Below are 18,893 nucleotides of genomic sequence, written 5' to 3' on the forward strand. Positions count from 1 at the left end.
TAAGTTTTCTCTTGCTCCAGATCACTAAATATTAGTTTGGTAAGTTTTATTGAGATTGGTCTTAGATCCTTTATTTTTGTAACAAAGAAAGCTATAAAGTTGCTTCTTGGTAGTGGCAGAGTCTGGAGTGAGTCCGAACTCTCCTTGGAAAGATGCAGAGCCTATGTTCATCTCTGGGAGTATGTTAAGTGTTAACACGGGGCAGATCACATGCGTTCCTTCATATTCTGCACCACAGCACATACAGTGTAACCTAGATGAAATTAGATAAACATGCACACTAAGGGCTGACTTAAAGGTGAGAAATATTATTCCAAAGGAAGCAGTACTCCATGGTACATGAAAACTACATATCTAGGCTCATGTTTTGTTTCATATTTTTGCAACAGCCAAATACAGAACATAGACTTTCACAATGTGGTATCTTTCTAAGGAGGTTTGGGATGGAGTTTTTGTGGGAGATGGTTGGTGGTTTGGAGCAGGGGGGCGGGGTGTTAATGAATTGTCCTTAAAAAGTAAGGATCAGTTGGAACAACTTTCCATACCCAGGAAGCTTGATTAAATATTAAGACTCATTTCAGCTATTCATTCACAAATACTCATTGAAGAGCCATGTGCATCCATCACCGTTTTAGTGATGGGCACACACTGGGTTATCAGACAAAGTTACAGGGTCACTGGGGAATGGTGACCTTGAGTGATGAGAAGGAAATCACCAATATCAAAAGTATGTCAATAAAACTAAAGATCTGAAAGCAGGAATGAGCTTTTATACTGGAAAAGAATGCTAGTAAGCCAAGTCCCGTGAGTATGGTGGGAAATGGTAGGTGATAAGGTTGTAGAGATTGACAAGGGCCTGACCACTTAGGGCTATGGGTCCAAAGTAAGGAATCTAAATTTTATTCTGAGTCTGATGGTAATAAGGGGGTGACATGGTCTGCCTTATATTCCTTTAATAGATGGAGAACAAGCTGCAGTGGGGCCAAATTGTCATCTAGGTGAGAGATGGTGAGAGCCTAGATTGGAGTGGTTGTCATAGGGAGGAGTCTTTTGCTGGAAAAAAACAGGATTTGGTGATAGGTTGGATGTGAAGAAAGAAGAAATCAAAGATGACTGATTTTGAGCAAAGGATGATGATGCTATGATTTTAGAATAACATTGGAGGAGCAAATTGGAGAGTATAAGTCAAATCTTGACCTTGGGTTTGTTGAATTTTGAAATTACTATTAATTATCTTAGTGGAGACATTGGGATGTATGAATTACTATTATCTCAGTGGAGACATTGGGATGTCTGAATGTAGAGTTAAGGAGGAAAAGAAAATATGGGGCATTGCTATATAAATAATACTTAAAACTACAGGACAGGATGGCAAGAGCTAGGCATTTTGCAGGGGTTAAGTATTTCTTGGGAAAAAGTGAAAGTGTTAGTTGCTCAGTCATGCCTGACTCTTTGAGACCCTATGGACTGTAGCCCACCAGGCTCATCTGTCCATGGAATTCTCAAGGCAAGAATACTGGAGTGGGTAGCCTTTCCCTTCTCCAGGGGATCTTCCCAACCCAGGGATCAAACCAGGGTCTCCTGCATTACAGGCTGATTCTTTACCATCTGAGCCACCAGGGCAGACCCACCAGGGAAGCAAGTGTTTCTTTGGGAGAAGTAATTAATGGCAGTACTTACCTTAATTTGTCAATTCAAGGTTCTGTATCATTATCTTTTGTTTTTTAAGCCATCTAATTTGAATAGAGGACTTGCGCTTCAACAATTTTTCAAATACTGGAATCATAAGCCTTGTACCCAGTTTTAAAACTTCATCCATGTCAAATTAGTTGTCATGTTTTCCATGTCAAGTTAATATGTCTTTTTTTTAGTACAAGTGTTTACATGAAAAAGCAAGTTCATTATGGAATATTTAGAAAATACTAAGATTATAAAGAATTGGTACCTCAGATGGGACTTCCTTGGCAGTTCAGTGGTTAAGACTCCATTTCCCAGTGCAGGGTGGGCACAGGTTTAATCCCTGGTTGGGAAACTAAGATCCCACATGCTGCATAGTGTAGTCTAAAAACTTTTTAAAACAATCAGGACCACAGAAAAATCCGTATTACCATTTCCTCTACCATCATCAACCCTAACCTTGACTCTCCCAACTCCCATTTTGTAGAGGTAACTGCTATTAACATTATTTTTCTCTTCCAATACTGTCCATGCATTTCTAACAAAAGATGAAAGTTTTTGAAATGTGGATAAAGATAGATGATAACATACCAAGAGAGGAAGAGAGTTGTGGACCTTGAATCACTTTTAGGACATACTCAGATATGGTCCAGATTTTACTCTGTACCTGATTCAGTGTGGACCTAACTTTCTTCAGATTTTTGAGACAGGTCATTCAATGGTTAGAGTAACTGACACTGCTAAGCCCTGGTCACTGATGGTTTCTTGAAATAAAATGTCAGTAGAAGATGAGAATCTTCATGTCATAGAACTTTTAAACTAATGGGGACAGAGGCAAGTATATAAATACGGAGTGATGAAAATATATGAAAATAGACTAATGAAAAAGTAATTTAGCAGAAACGTTGCATGCTTGATAAGGAAAAAGAGAAAAGTGACCCACTTGGAGGCAGGGTGATTTGGTGTCTTAGGTTTATTTCATCACAAGAATGTCTAAGAAATTGATTACCAGATGGTGGAGAAGTTAGGTGTGACAGTGTAGTGGTAAGTAGCAACTGATGAAGGCAGGGTGAGGTAGAAGAATCTGTTGAATGTAACTTTTGAATGTACTAGACTGAAGAGTCTGAATCTATCTAGGTTCGTAGCAAGGTAGAATTAAAGATTAAGAGATGATGCCAGCAGCCGTAAAATGGATTATAACCAAGAGAGACTGGAGAAAGGATGCCCTGTGAAATTTGCCTGGGTCCCTTAATACCACTGGCATTAAGCTGAGGAGCACATCTGAAAGAGACTGGCAAAGGGGCAGGGGAACCCCACCATTTTTGCTTGCCTAGGAGATTGTTAGGTATGTCATTATTTCTCCAAATGTAAGCAAATTATAGGAAAGCCAAGCTAGTATCTCCCATTTAATATGAGTATGTATCCTGTTTTTTAAATAAAATATGGATAGTGTATTTTTGAAAGGCACATTTTTAATGCAAAGAAGTAATATTTAGGGGAAAGTTCATCACTCTTAGCTTTATATAGAGAATAGAAAAATTATGTAAAATCTAAACATCAAAAATTTTCAACCTGACAAAAATGCTGAGAACAGGCAGCAAGATAAGATTTAAGGGGGAGTTACTGAATTTAAACCCCTCAAAAGCTATTCTAATTGATGGGATTTTTCTCATTTTTAATTTTAGTAAGTGAAGACTGTATCAAGTTCTTATTTTAGTACTCAGGGTTATATTTATATGGCACCCCACTCCAGTACGCTTGCCTGGAAAATCCATGGACGGAGGAGCCTGGAAGGCTGCAGTCCATGGAGTCGCTAGAAGTTGGACAGAACTAAGCGACTTCACTTTCACTTTTCACTTTCATGCACTGGAGAAGGAAATGGCAACCCACTCCAGTGCTCTTGCCTGGAGAATCCCAGGGACAGGGGAGCCTGGTGGGCTGCTGTCTATGGGGTCACACAGAGTCGGACACGACTGAAGTGACCTAGCAGAAGTACTTATTTTCTGATACTTCTTTCTCTAAGAAAGTATTTCTTGTTTTTAGCTAGAACCCCGAGAGTTTAGGGTATTTTTTAAACACTACAACTTAGCATTACACTGAACAGTCTAATACGTTCTCATCTGTCTTAAAATGCATACAATTACGCACTTAATCGTACTTTTTATTGGCTTCTGTTAAAGATGAACTACTTTATAGTTTTTTGTAAACACTTGAATATATTTTTAAAATTAAACTGGAATAATTTATCTAATTTTATAAATATTTTAAGGTGCCCTTGAGTGTAATAGAGGAAGTGTTGGATTTTAATGACATTATATAGGAATAGAGAAAAATTTTAGTATATAGTAATAGTTACAAGACTGAATGATAAAATTTGCAAACTGTATTTTAAAATATCTTTTAGCAGTTTCTGAGTAATAATAGGATTAGAAAACTAAAATTAATTTCTAAAATTTGGCTGTACTAAATTTCCATCCTTCAAGTAGGTAATCTGAGAGGCAGTATATCGGTGACATGAACAAAATAAATGTTAAGGGTCTACATTTAATCTATGAATTCTGTCAGAGCCTGGGTGATGTACCTAAAATAATCCTAGAGGGGAAGCCATCAGAACAGCCTCCTGGCCCAAAAAACAAACCATATATAATCTGATGCAGCAGATGAATCATTGTGTAATACATAAGATTTACTTTAGCTGCTGTGTCTAATCCTCTGCTTGTCTTGATACTTGACTTAGAGGGGTTAAGTACATGTCCAGAGTCACAGAGACAGTGAATGTTGGAGTTAGATGTCAAACATGAGTTGAGGCCAGAACCTAAGTGCTTATCAGTGATACCTTAATTTTCTGGATCCTAATTTTGTGAACCAAATTTCTTCCAGTACTTTGTCCCTTATTTTCATGTCAAGGGGACAATAGATTTTCAACAACTGATAAAAATAGATTCTAGACCACTCATAAAAGTGTTGAAGCAGTAGGCCCCTGAAAGCAAAGTCGCTCAGTCGTGTCCGACTCTTAGCGACCCCATGGACTGCAGCCCACCAGGCTCCGCCGTCCCTGGGATTCTCCAGGCAAGAACACTGGAGTGGGTTGCCATTTCCTTCTCCAGTGCATGAAAGTGAAAAGTGAAAGTGAAGTCACTCGGTCGTGTCCAACTCCTTGTGACCCCCATGGACTGTGGCCTACCAGGCTCCTCCGTCCATGGGATTTTCCAGGCAGTAGGCCCCTAGAATTCCTTAATTCCTACTCCAGTTCATTATCTAAGGAGTCTTCCATTTCTCCAACTTTTTCTAGCACTGCTGTCCCCCTTGCTCCCTTCTCTCCTGTCATGCTGGCTTCTTATAGTGGCCTCAACACTCCAATATCTTTCCAACCTGAGGACTTTTGCACTTGTTGCTCCCTCCTGAAATTCTCACCTTCACAGTCTTCCACATAGCAATATAGGTTCTTTTCATTCTTTATCTCTTAAGCTTAAATGTCACCTCCTCAGAGAGACCTAATCATGTCATTTAAAGGAGATCACACCCAGAGACAGAAAACAAAACCCAATGAAACCAAAAGTTAGTTCATTGAACAGATAAACAAAACTGGTAAGTCTTTAGCCAGATTCATCAAGAAAAAAATGAGAGGGCCCAAATCAGTAAAATCAGAAGTGAAAATAAAGAAAGTACAACTGATGTCACAGAAATACAAAGAATTATAAGAGACTACTTATAAATAACTATACACCAGTAAAAATGGACAACCCAGAAGTCATAGACAAATTCTTAGAAAGGTACAATCTCCTAAGACTGAACCAGGAAGAAATAGAAAATATGAACAGACCAGTTACCATTACTGAAATTGAATCAAAAATTTAAAAACTCCCAACAAACAAAAGACCAGGACCAGATGGCTTCACAGGTGAATTCTTCCATTACAGAAAAGTTAATGCCTATCCTTCTGAAACTACTCCAAAAAATTGCAGAAGGAAAACTTACTAACTTTATGAAGTCAGCATCATCATCAGAGCTGAATAATACAATAACTGAAATGAAAAATAGAAGGAATCAAGAGCAGAATAAGTGAGCTGGAAGACAGATTGGTAGAAATCACTGCTGCAGAAGAGAATTTTTTAAAAAATGGAAAGAAATGAGGACAATCTAAGACCTATGGGAAAACATTAAATGTACCAACATTTGCATTCTAGGGTTCTCAGAAGCAAAAGAGAAAAAGGACCCAAGAAAATATTTGAAGAGATAATAGCTGAAAATTTCCCTAATATGGGAAAGGAGACACTCAAGTCCAGGAAGTGTGGAAAGTCCCATACAGGATAAATCCAAGGAGGAACATGCTGAGACACATATTAAAGGCAATAAGAGAAAAGATACAAGGGAATCCCCATGAGGTTATCAGCTGATTCTTCAGCTGAAACTCTGCAGGCCAGAAGGGAATGGCATCATGTATTTAAAGTGATGAAAGGGAAAAACCTACAACCAAGAATACTCTTCCCAGCAAGTCTCTTGTTCAGATTCAATGGAGAAATCAAATGTTAATAGACAAGCAAAAGAGAGAATTCAGCACCACCAAACCAGCTTTACGAAGGAACTCCTCTAGATGGAAAAGAAAAGGCCACGACTAGAAACAGGAAAATTATGAATGGGAAAGCTCACTGGTAAAGCCATAGGAGACAACAAGGTACAGGAAACAAAGAACCTGTACTCTGAAAACTGTAAGATGCTGATGACAGAAATCAAAGAAAACACAAACAGGTCAAAAGATATACTGTGTTCTGGATTGGAAGACTCAATACTGTCAAAGTCACTATACTACCCAGGGCAATCTACCGACTCAGTGCAATATCTACCAAATTAGCAATGACATTTTTCACAGAGCCAGAACAAAAATCTTCTAAATTTGTGTGAAAACACAAAAGACCCTGAACAGCCACGACAATCTTGAGAAAGAAAAACAGATGGAGGAATCATTCTCCCTGACTTCAGACTAAACTACAAAGATGCCGTAATCAAAACAGTGTGGTATTGGCACACACACACACACAAAGCAGAAATACAGATCAATGGCACAGGATAGCAAGTCCAGAGAGGATGCTCACACTTACAGTCACCCGGTCTACAACAAAGGAAGCAGTGAAGAAGAGACAGCCTCTGTAAGTGGTGCTGGGGAATCAGGACAGCTGCATGTAAAAGAATAAAATTAGAGCGTTCTCTAACACCATGTCCAAAAATAAAACAGGCTAAATACCTAAATGTAAGACTGGATATTATAAAGCTCATAGAGGAAAACATAGGCAACACATTTTTTAACATGGATCACAGCAAGATCTTTTTGGATACACCTCCTAGAGTAATGAAAATAACAAAGAAATTGCATATAATTAAAAGCTTTTGCACAGCAAAGGAAACCATAAATAAAGCAAAAAGACAGCTCACAGAGTGGGAGAAAATATTTGCAAATGATAAGACCAAAGAGAGATTGATCTCTGAAATATATAAACAGCACTTGCAGCTCAATATCAAAAAAAAGCAAACAACCCAATAAAAAAAAAAAAAAATGCACAGAAGATCAAATACACATTTCTCCAAAGACACATAAAAATGGCCAGAAAGCACATGGAAAGATGCTCAACATAGCTAATTATTAGAGAAATGCAAATGAAAACTCTAATGAAGTGTATCACCTCATATTGATCAGACTGGCTATCATCAAAAAATCTACAAATAATAAATGCCAGAAAGAGTGTGGAGAAAAGGGAATCCTCTTACTCTGTTGGTGGAAATGTAAATTGATATAGCCACTCTGGAGAATAGTATAGAGGTTCCTTAAAAAAACTAAGAGTTACCATATGATCCAGTCTGGGCATATATCCAGAAAAGACAAAAGCTCTTATTGAAAAGATGGATGCATCCCACTGTTCACAGCAGCGCTATTTATAATATCCAAGACATGGAAGCATCATATCCATCAACAGATGAATGGACAAAGAATATGTGTGTGTGTGTGTAATGGAATATTACTCAGCCATAACAAGAATGAAATAATGCCATTTGCAGCACATGGATGGACCTAGAGGTTATCATACTAAGTAAGTCAGATGGATAAAGACAAATATTATATGATACCACTTATATGCAGAATTTTTTTTTAATGATACAAATGAACCTATTTACAAAACAGAGATAGACTCAGACAAAGAATACAAATTTATGGTTGCCAAAAGCAAGAGAAGGGATAATTTAGGAGCTTGGGATCAACAGATACACACTACTAAATATAAAATAAACAAGAAAGATATACTGTATACCACAGGGAACTATATTCAGTGTCTTGTAATAACCTATAATGGAAAAGAATCTGAAAAAGAATAGTTACAGATGTTTAACTAAACACTTTATTAAAATACACCTTAAACATTGCAAATCAACTAATACTTTCAATTTAAAAAATACCAAAAAAAAAAAAAAAGACGAGGTAACGAATATGATGAGCCTCCTGTGGAGAATGGGAAAACCCACAGGTGATACAGAGAACAAGTGAATGCTAGAGAAACTAGGGCAGCTGTTTCACGTAGTTGGAGGGAACTGTATCTGTGAACCTACACATCCTGAGTTTCATGGCATTGAAAGTCATCTTTTTAAAAACTAGAAAACTGTCCTTGAAGAAAAACCGTATGACAGTTTATGAGATCTTACAGAGGTCGGACACGATCGGGCTTTCCTCACAGCTCAGTCGGTAAAGAATCTGCCTGCAATGCAGGAGACCCGGGTTCAATTCATGGGTCAGGAAGATCCCCTGGAAAAGGAAATGGCTACCCACTCCAGTATTCTTGCCTGGAGAATCCCAGGGATAGAGGAGCCCGGCAGGCTGCAGACCACAGGGTCGTAAGAATCGGACACGAGTAAACCACCAACCAGAGAGGTGGGATGTGATGGAGTTAGAAGACTTGGGTTCAGGTTCAGAGATAACCACTCATGTCACCTTGGTCAAATTACAGTTTCTCTTGGCTTTTGCTTCTTCTCATTGTAAAGGAATTATCTGCCCATTTCACAGAATCACATTTTGGAAATTATCTCAGATAAGAAATGATAGGAAAGGCACTAACCATTAATCTTCAGAACTCTGGCAGTTGAAAAAAATTTGTAATATGTGACTTAATATAAAGACAAAGATCTACCTAAAATGATTAAACTAAGAAAGAAGTCCTTTATATAATGTTTTTCTTTTGAAGAACTCAAGTTTATTTTAGCTGTATGGCTGTTGTCAGACTGCCTGGGTTGTGCTTCAGTTCAGCTGCCTACTAACTGGTAAGCTTCTTTTCAGTCTCAGTTTCTTCATTTCAGGCTCATCTCTACCCCCATTGTGGTGTGGAAATACATTTAATAATCCTTGAGAAACACATAGCACAGTGCCAGGCACATAGTAAGTTTTCAGTAAATATTGTTTTCTTATCCTTCCATCCATCACTGATTACATTAGCAGATGTGCAGAACTGGAATCTAGAGCCTCTGATTAAAACCGGTCTTTCTTTTTCTCTGTTAAGGGCCTGACTAAAATGTAAATTCAACCAGTAGTTCTTTTATATACTGTTGGCTTAATGTGGAGTTTTGCTGATGGACATAATCAAAATGTTGAAACATGATTTCTAAATCTCGGAAAATTATTGGGGAGCAGATAGGATAAAGAGAACCATAATTCTATTCAAATTTTTATTTCAGTGCTCATAAGATGTTTTAGTTTTCCATAAAGCTAAAGAATTTATCTTTGGAATTGATAGATATATAGTTATTATGCATCTGATTCATGTTTTTATATCCCATTAGAAATGTGGCAGTACACTTAGAAAAGTTTCAGGAATTATTTTTCTCCAAATGCACCATTTTATTTTCTAACCTGGCTATGACTGTTAGGCTTAGGAAACACACACACAGCATAGACATGGCTACAGGACGCCTTAAAACCTGTTGTGGCCATCGTGTGCCACCACTATAGATTATCACAGTGCATCCTGTGAGAAGCCCATACTGTTTCAATTGTTGCCTGAGACTTTGAAAACCAACGTGGCTCCTTTCATGACTGAGACTTCCCGGGAAATCTCCGTGTGTCCCTTTTCACCTAGTTTGTTGCCTCCCCACTTTACACACGGTGCTGTGCTTAGACGCTCAGTCATGTCCGACTCTTTGCGACCCCATGGACTGTAGCCCGCCAGGCTCCTCTGTCCATGGGGAGTCTCCAGGCAAGAATACTGGAGTGGGTTGCCACACCCTCCTCCAGGGGATCTTGCCAGCCCAGGGATCGAACCCAGGTCTCCTGCATTGCAGGCAGATTCTTTACACACTGAGCCATCAGGGAGGCCCAGGAATACTGGAGTGGGTAGCCTACCCCTTCTCCAGGGGATCTTCCCAACCCAGGAATCAAACTGGGGTCTTCTGCATTGCAGGTGGATTCTTTACCAGCTGAGCTACCAGGGAAACCCTTACACACAGAGTCACTGCTGTGTGTTCCTGTGGGTTTGTGGACATAGAGACCATGCCATCAAGTTCCTAGCTAGATCCCTAGAACCCAGCTCTCCTCGTGGCTCATGGCAGGTGCTCAGTAGATATTTGTTCAAAGAGTGGATTCTCAAAAATTAAGTAGTTTAATATCTATTGTGGATACATTTATAAAGCATAAAACATGAAGGAATTAAAAAGCAAGCTAGCATTGTGTAACTGCTAGTTTTAACTTATGTCAAAACATTAATAAGCTATTGTACTTTATTCTAACCTAATGACTTAATTAGTTTACTGCCTTTTAGTTAAAAGTCTCTTAATTTTGAAATTGACACCTTTTTAGGCTTTATTGCATCTTTCTGCTGCTTAGGTAACTCTTTGAAACCGTAAAGAGTAACTCAGGTGAGGTACCTCTGAAACCCTAAACTCATATCTTTTGATTCTAGAACTGCTGGAGGTTTAGAAGCCAGTTTTGCTTTGAGGTTGCAGTGCCTACCATCTGTTGAGAAGTGAGGCTCAGAGACCCTTCAATGCATCAGTAAAGGGCAGAAAGTGCTCCCACCTAATTAACATCAAGTGTTTCCTGAAAGAGAGACGAGCGGGGAGACATGGACACAGGCCATAGAGCTGCCCTCCTGAACGTGTCTGTTTACACTGCATGGCTATCACGGGGGCGCTTGCCTTCTCTAAGGCAGCATGTTTAGAATCTTGGGACCTACGCTGCAGCAGTTTCTCATGGAACATTCTGAAAACTCTATGCCACTTTAAGGAATGTCTGAAAGCCATTATCCAGACCAAGCCAAAGAAAGCACTGCTTTGATTTTAATGGTTTGTGACTTCTACTGTGTCCTGTCCTTGGGTCCTGGCTGCTGTGACATTGGGCGTAGGCTCCACTGCAGAGGCATTTGTTTCTCTATGTCTGTCAGCTTGGGAAGCAAAGTCAAGGTGAAGACAGGTGAAACAAACTACTTTGACCATATCCTTAAATTCAAGCTAAATTCTACCTTAAGTCAGTTGATTCTAAATTCTACCTTAAGTCAGTTGAGTTCAGGAAAGCTAATAATACATAATCAAACCAGAAACATTTTTCAGGAGAGAATAGTTCCAATCTCTTTGAGTAATTCTAGTACTTTCAGTTTAAAAACTTTATATTGTTTGATCCTATGGTTATTTTTCTTCTGTTATTGAATGAATGAATACACTGAATGATTCAAAATATATTTTAATTTGTAAGTTTCGGTTAAATTTAAGTGTTTAAAAATAATAACTGCCTGGATCTCTCAACCTCACATCTTGGAAAAAGAATATCTCCATGCTTACCAGATGTCTCTGTGTCCAATAAGTGACTCCTTCAAGAAATGATACAGCCCCCACCCTCACAGAAGCTCAGCTCCAGTCTCCACCAGACACTGGGGAGTGGCAGCTGTGTGGACTTTTACTTGTGTCTGTGTCCCGTTGTCTCTTTCTGAAATCAGAACCACTTCCTTCTTCTAACTGATGCATTCAGTTCAGTTCAGTCGCTCAGTCATGTCCGACTCTTTGAGACCCCACGAATCGCAGCCCGCCAGGCCTCCCTGTCCATCACCAACTCCCAGAGTTCACTCAGACTCACGTCCATTGGTCAGTGATGCCATCTAGCCATCTCATCCTCTGTCGTCCCCTTCTCCTCCTGCCCCCAATCCCTCCTAGCATCAGAGTCTTTTCCAATGAGTCAACTCTTCGCATGAGGTGGCCAAAGTACTGGAGTTTCAGCTTTAGCATCATTCCTTCCAAAGAAATCCCAGGGCTGATCTCCTTTTAGAATGGACTGGTTGGATCTCCTTGCAGTCCAAGGGACTCTCAAGAGTCTTCTCCAACACAACAGTTCAAAAGCATCAATTCTTCATTGCTCAGCTTTCTTCACAGTTCAACTCTCACATCCATACATGACCACTGGAAAAACCATAGCCTTGGCTATACGGACCTTTGTTGGCAAAGTAATGTCTCTGCTTTTTAATATGCTGTCTAGGTTGGTCATAACTTTCCTTCCAAGGAGTAAGCATCTTTTAATTTCATGGCTGCAGTCACCATCTGCAGTGATTTTGGAGCCCCAAAAAAATAAAGTCTGAAACTGTTTCCACTATTTCCCCATCTGTTTCCCATGAAGTGACAGAACCAGATGCCATGATCTTGGTTTTCTGAATGTTGAGCTTTAAGCCAACTTTTTCACTCTCCTCTTTCACTTTCATCAAGAGGCTTTTTAGTTCCTCTTCCCTTTCTGCCATAAGGGTGGTGTCATCTGTATATCTGAGGTTATTGATATTTCTCCCGGCAATCTTGATTCTAGCTTGTGCTTCTTCCAGTCCAGCGTTTCTCATTATGTACTCTGCATAGAAGTTAAATAAGCAGGGTGACAATATACAGCCTTGATGTACTCCTTTTCCTACTTGGAACCAGTCTGTTGTTCCATGTCCAGTTCTAACTGTTGCTTCCTGACCTGCATACAGGTTTCTCAAGAGGCAGGTCAGGTGGTCTGGTATTTCCATCTCTTTCACAATTTTCCACAGTTTCTTGTGATCCACACAGTCAAAGGCTTTGACATAGTCAATAAAGCAGAAATAGATGTTTTTCTGGAACTCTCTTGCTTTTTCCATGATCCAGTGGATGTTGGCAATTTGATCTCTAGTTCTTTTCCCTTTTCTAAAACCAGCTTGAACATCTGGAAGTTCACGGTTCACTTATTGCTGAAGCCTGGCTTGGAGAATTTTGAGCATTACTTTACTAGCATGTGAGATGAGTGCAATTGTGCGGTAGTTTGAGCATTCTTTGGCATTGCCTTTCTTTGGGATTGGAATGAAAACTGACCTTTTCCAGTCCTGTGGCCACTGCTGAGTTTTCCAAATTTGCTGGCATATTGAGTGCAGCACTTTCACAGCACCATCTTCCAGGATTTGAAATAGCTCAACTGGAATTCTATCACCTCTCCTAGCTTTGTTCGTAGTGATGCTTTCTAAGGCCCACTTGACTTCACATTCCAGGATGTCTGGCTCTAGGTGAGTGATCACACCATCGTGATTATCTGGGTCGTGAAGATCTTTTTTGTACAGTTCTTCAGTGTATTCTTGCCACCTCTTCTTAATATCTTCTGCTTCTGTTAGGTCCATACCATTTCTGTCCTTTATCGAGCCCATCTTTGCATGAAATGTTCCCTTGGTATCTCTAATTTTTTTTGAAGAGATCTCTAGTCTTTCCCATTCTGTTGTTTTCCTCTATTTCTTTGCAATAATCGCTGAGGAAGGCTTTCTTATCTCTCCTTGCTTTTCTTTGGAACTCTGCATTCAGATGCTTTTATCTTTCCTTTTCTCCTTTGCTTTTTGCTTCTCTTCTTTTCACATCTATTTGTAAGGCCTCCCCAGACAGCCATTTTGCTTTTTTGCATTTCTTTTCCACGGGGATGGTCTTGATCCCTGTCTCCTGTACAATGTCACGAACCTCCGTCCATAGTTCATCAGGCACTCTGTTTATCAGATCTAGTCCCTTAAATCTATTTCTCACTTCTACTGCATAATTGTAAGGGATTTGATTTAGGTCATACCTGAATGGTCTCATGGTTTTCCCTACTTTCTTCAATTTAAGTCTGAATTTGGCCATAAGGAGCTCATGGTCTGAGCCACAGTCAGCTCCCTCATGTCATTTGAGCCCATTTCCCTGAAATCCTAAGTTCCCATCAGTTTATGGCAGCAGTTCCCAAACTTTTGGTCTCAAGACTTTATTACACTCTATAAAATTATTGATGATCCACCCAAAAGTTTTGTTTACTGATTTATCTATCAATAGTTACCATTTTACAAATTAAAACATAAGATGTTTGTTTCTTTTTAAAAATTCATCATACATTAAATACATAACATTTTTTTGAAAAATAACTTATTTTGGAGAAATTGGTGAGAAGAGCCAAATTGTTTTAATTTTGAAAGTCTCCTAAATATCTGGCTTAATAGAAGGCAGCTGAATATTCTTATCTCCACTCAATCTATGGCAATATGTTGCTTTGATTAAAGAATTTGAAGAAACTCTGGCCTTACATAGATATGTAGTTGGAATAGGAGTATTTTAACAGCATAATTGTGGATATTCCTCAATAATACTAGAGTAAAACTCAGCAGATGATAGTTTCTTAAAGGCTGGTTAGAAAGCAGAGTCTGCAACTGTATCGATGAACTAATGGTCTGTCTTCCACTTTGAATGAGTTTTGCAGCATCAGGCATTGGTCATTTGGAAAATCTTAGTTCACTGAATTATGCAGTTCTTCCAAATATTTTATGTGTTTTAATATACAATATTATAAAATCACATTTGATAACAGCACCCCAATCTCATTGATAAATAACTAGGAAACATAATATTTGATATTCAAAATTTTGATTGAAAACTCAAAGTTTGTCATTAGCAACAAATCGTCTCAATTATTTACCTTGAAGTAACACTTTCAAGAAAATGTCTGCCAGATAGAAACCTGAGTCACCACAGTGTCAGCCATTCTTCCAAATAAAAATGGTGTTTCATTTAGAAGTGGCTAGTTCAACTTGAAACTCAGTCACACAAGCACTTTTCACGGAAACAACCATTTATTTCAAGAGGGAGCAGAATGGTTTTTTTCACTTCCTCTGTTGGCACACATAATATTAAAAAGATGTGTACTTAAGAGTTGAAATTGAATAAAAATCCTTTCTACTGCTTTATCAAGGACTCTCTTAGGTGGAGCTGGCTCTTTTTGTTTTGCTGGTGCATAGCAGTACAGAACACAATCATTCCTGGTACAGTTTGGTATCAACGCCTTGATTCATGCAAGGGCACCATTTTTGCCCACCATGGCTTTTGCACCATCAATGCAAATTTTGACACAGTTGTATAGAATAAACCATGAGATTTGAAAAATACCTTTAAAATCCTAAAATTAGGTCGAGGATTTACTGATGCCTCAAATGAAATAATCAGTGGGTCCCAAGGTTAACAGTCCAAGAGCCATGGATTCAAACTTGGATCCAGAAACTCCTTCCACCTTTGCAGTATGACTCTGGAAGCCTAGTCAGTTCTGGTAAAGAAGCTAGAAATAACTTTTTGCTATTTGATAAATTAATGAATTTAAATTCCCACATGCTATTCCTCCAGATCCCTTCATAATCATTAATTTTCTTTCAAATAAGAAACCGCAACAGCTAAAACCATTCGTATACAGTTAAAACGTAATCACTTTACATTTTGAACATTCCTTCTAAATTTCCTCCAATTCAATACAAAATACATGAGTACCTATCATGCACTCAATTCTAACTAGGCACTTTAGGGAATAAAACAAGTGCACATTCCTACTCCTCAATTATTAATTTTTGCAAAGGCTTACTGCATGAAACAAAGGATGTATGGTTAAATGTTGCCATAAAGTAATAAAGATAGAGATTCAGGGATTTCAAAGAGAAGCTGATGGATAGAGGAGCTGCTCCAAGGAATCCATGGTTCAGACAAAGGTACTAAAGCTGGGGCTTCTCTGGTGGCTCAGACAGTAAAGAATCTGCCTGTAATACAGAAGACCCAGGTTCAATCCCTAGGTCAGGAAGATCCCCTGGAGAAAAGAATGGCAACCTGCTCCAGTATTCTTGCCTGGACAATACCTGGACAGAAGAACCTGGTGGGCTACAATCCATGGTGTTGCAAAGAGTTGGACATGACTGAGTGACTAACACACACACACACACACACACACACACACTGAAGCTGGAAACTGGAGCCAGTCCTGAGGGGTTGGAGGTAATCGGGACTGTAAATATTTGTACACAGCCACATCCAGAGCTGGAAAGGTGAAGAGAAAGGGCTGGAATAGCTCTTTCTTCTTCACCCTCCTACCCTCCAATTGCCTTTAGTTGAGCAAGGAGAATATTAAGTAAACCAAGGGACTGGGGGAGGCAACTCTAGAGTGAGTCACAGCCAAAAGGGGTTGTCAGAATGACAGAGTGGGGCTTCCCTGGTGGTCCAGTGACTAAGACTTCAATGCAGGCAGTACAGGTTCAGTCCTGGCTGGGAAGCTAAGGTCCTACACACCTCAGGGCCAAAAAGCCAAAACACAGAATGGAAACACTATTGTAACAAATTCAATAAAGACTAAGAACAAAATTTTTTTTAATGACCCAGATTATCAGGGCACCATTGTCTGTTGTAGACCAGATGCACTGCTTAGATCTCCATCCTAGAAAGAACCAGCTATCCATTTACAGGAAGTGTTGGCGATCAACTTCCAACTGTCAGTTCCTTTAGGGTCAGCTTCAGGTGCAAAAAGCCACTTCTCTGCAAAAAAGCTACCATGCTCAAGGTCATACCCTTCTCAGGACTGTTTATACCCATTAACAGACAGGGGCAGGGATATAAAAGCATAGCCATTCTAGACAACTCTGTGGACGGTATTCACTCCAAAGCTCCCTGCTACATTGGCTGAGGCCTTAATGCAATTTAACTTCTGATCCATCCTTCTTTCTCCTTCTCACAGGTGGGATCCCCTGTGAGAATTCTTGCACTCCAAATTCTGCCTCAGTACCTGATTCTGGAAAATCTAACCTGTGACATCCTCTCTTGCTGATCAGTACATAAATATATATGCATATGTTTATGTATACATATGTGTGTGTGCTCTGTCGCTCAGTCGTGTCTGACTTTGTGGCCTCATGGACTGTAACCTGCCTGGCTCTTTTGTCCATGGGATTTTCCAGCAAGAATACTGGAGTGGGTTGCTATTTCCTCCTCCAGGGGATATTCCTGACCCAGGGATCAAACCCACATCTCCTACACATGTACATGTTTATGTATATATACATATGTCTATGTATACATATATTTTTTAATTACTTTCTCCATTCATACAGTATACTACCCACAAATTATCAGCAAATTGTGTTTTCAACCTGTTGGTTTATTTATTCTAAATATAGCCATTATTTCCCTCTAATGAAAATGTTTGTTGCCAAAAAATTTTTATAATGGCAAAATTATTTATTTTCCCACTAATCCCTGTGTAATTTTGGCCCGTTTTGGAGATATTAAGATACTAAATATACATAATTTGTTCAAAACAGTGGGGCATTTTATCTGTTTACCCCTGGGTTGGGAAGATCCCCTGGAGAAGGAAATGGCAACCCACTCCAATATTCTTGCCTGGAAAATCCAATGGACAGAGGAGCCTGGTGAGCTACAGTCCATGGGGTCACAAAAGAGTCACACATGGCTGAGCGAGAGCACAGTCAACAACTGAGAGTAATTCTTAGTAAGAAGGAAAAATATTCCAGTTGTAACTTCAAAAATATGACATGTGGAAGGTTGAAGGTCACTTCCTGAGCAGTGTGGGGTGTAAGCCTTAGTCCTGACACCTCTATTTAGTAGCACACTCTGAGATCCTTCAGCCTCGTGTGCAGGGCAGAGGACCAAGGTCTGATTGCACTCAATCTGTTTGCAGGAAACTCAGACAAAGTCATGCCCTTTCTGAAAAACCTTTCACTGAAGAAGGTGATGGACTAGAGGATCCCCAAGGTGGTTCTTTTCCTAACATCCCAGGTCCCAGGTTCTGTGCTGTGTTGTCACATAGGTTATTTGGAGTCCTGAGAAGCAGATTAAACTATGGTTTTAAATTTTTATTTTAGGCAAGACTTTTTATATAAAGCAACAACAAGCATTTATGGCAGCCCTAAAATTTGTCATGAGAAATAAGCGTTTCTTTCATGAAGCCCAGGTGGGAGGACAGCCCTGGGCTGGACTGGAAGCCCAGCAGAGGCATCTTTCTTCCCAGTCTCTTCTCTGCCCTGCCTGGTGACTCCTGCCAGCCTGCTACTCTCACCACAGCTCCCCAATATCACTTCTACAGTCGCTGCTCCACTGACTCCCCAGGGCCATAAGATACAAGCCAGATCCCACAGGCTGGCACACATGCCCTCTGTGGTCTGACCAGTGGCCACCTTTCTAACTGCCCTGGAGCCCCCTCCTACCCATGCATTCTGTCTCTAGTGGCTCTGGAATCCTCACAGTCCATGAACACACTGCTCACTCTCAGCTCTGCCTCTCTGCACGCGTTCCTCTTTCTCCTCACTTGGCCCTGCCCTCTGTCCTGCCACCCCCATCTGCCTGGCAAAGCCCTGCCCCATGCCTCCCTGTTTTTTCCTCTGATTCTTCCTGGATACCCATCTACTCTGTTTATAACTTCATTACAACCAGGCTTTTTGCATTAGAAACCGTTTATTTTTCACACCAGACACCTCACTTGAATGTGATGCCTGAGGAGCAATAGCAGAATCCAGCTCACCTTTGCATCACCAGTGCCATTACAGAGCCTGATACATGCTGGGCCTCAGGCACTGTTTCACATAGAAAGTTGAATTAATGGCTTCCTGCCACTGAATCCCCCACCCAGCTCTGTTGAAAGAATTGTTTTGGTCTTGTGTTATTTGCCTATTTTCTTTCCTTCTGGCCAAAGCATCTCCAACAAACGGGAGAAGTCTAAAGAGTGACTTGCAGACAAATCATATGCTAACCACAATGCCCAGCATCTAATAAACAAGTACTGAAATGTCACTAAATTAATGACTGGAGGCCCCCATTGATAGGCAACGCTATGCCTCTCTTTTCTAACTCATTGGTAATTCAGTTGCAGGCTAGCAGGAAGAGATACGGTGGAGGGAGAAGCAGGCCTCTCAATGGCCCCAAGTCATGGC

The sequence above is a fragment of the Bos taurus genome, chromosome 11 (assembly GCF_002263795.3).
Source record: "Bos taurus isolate L1 Dominette 01449 registration number 42190680 breed Hereford chromosome 11, ARS-UCD2.0, whole genome shotgun sequence".
NCBI classification, from domain to species: Eukaryota; Metazoa; Chordata; class Mammalia; order Artiodactyla; family Bovidae; genus Bos; species Bos taurus.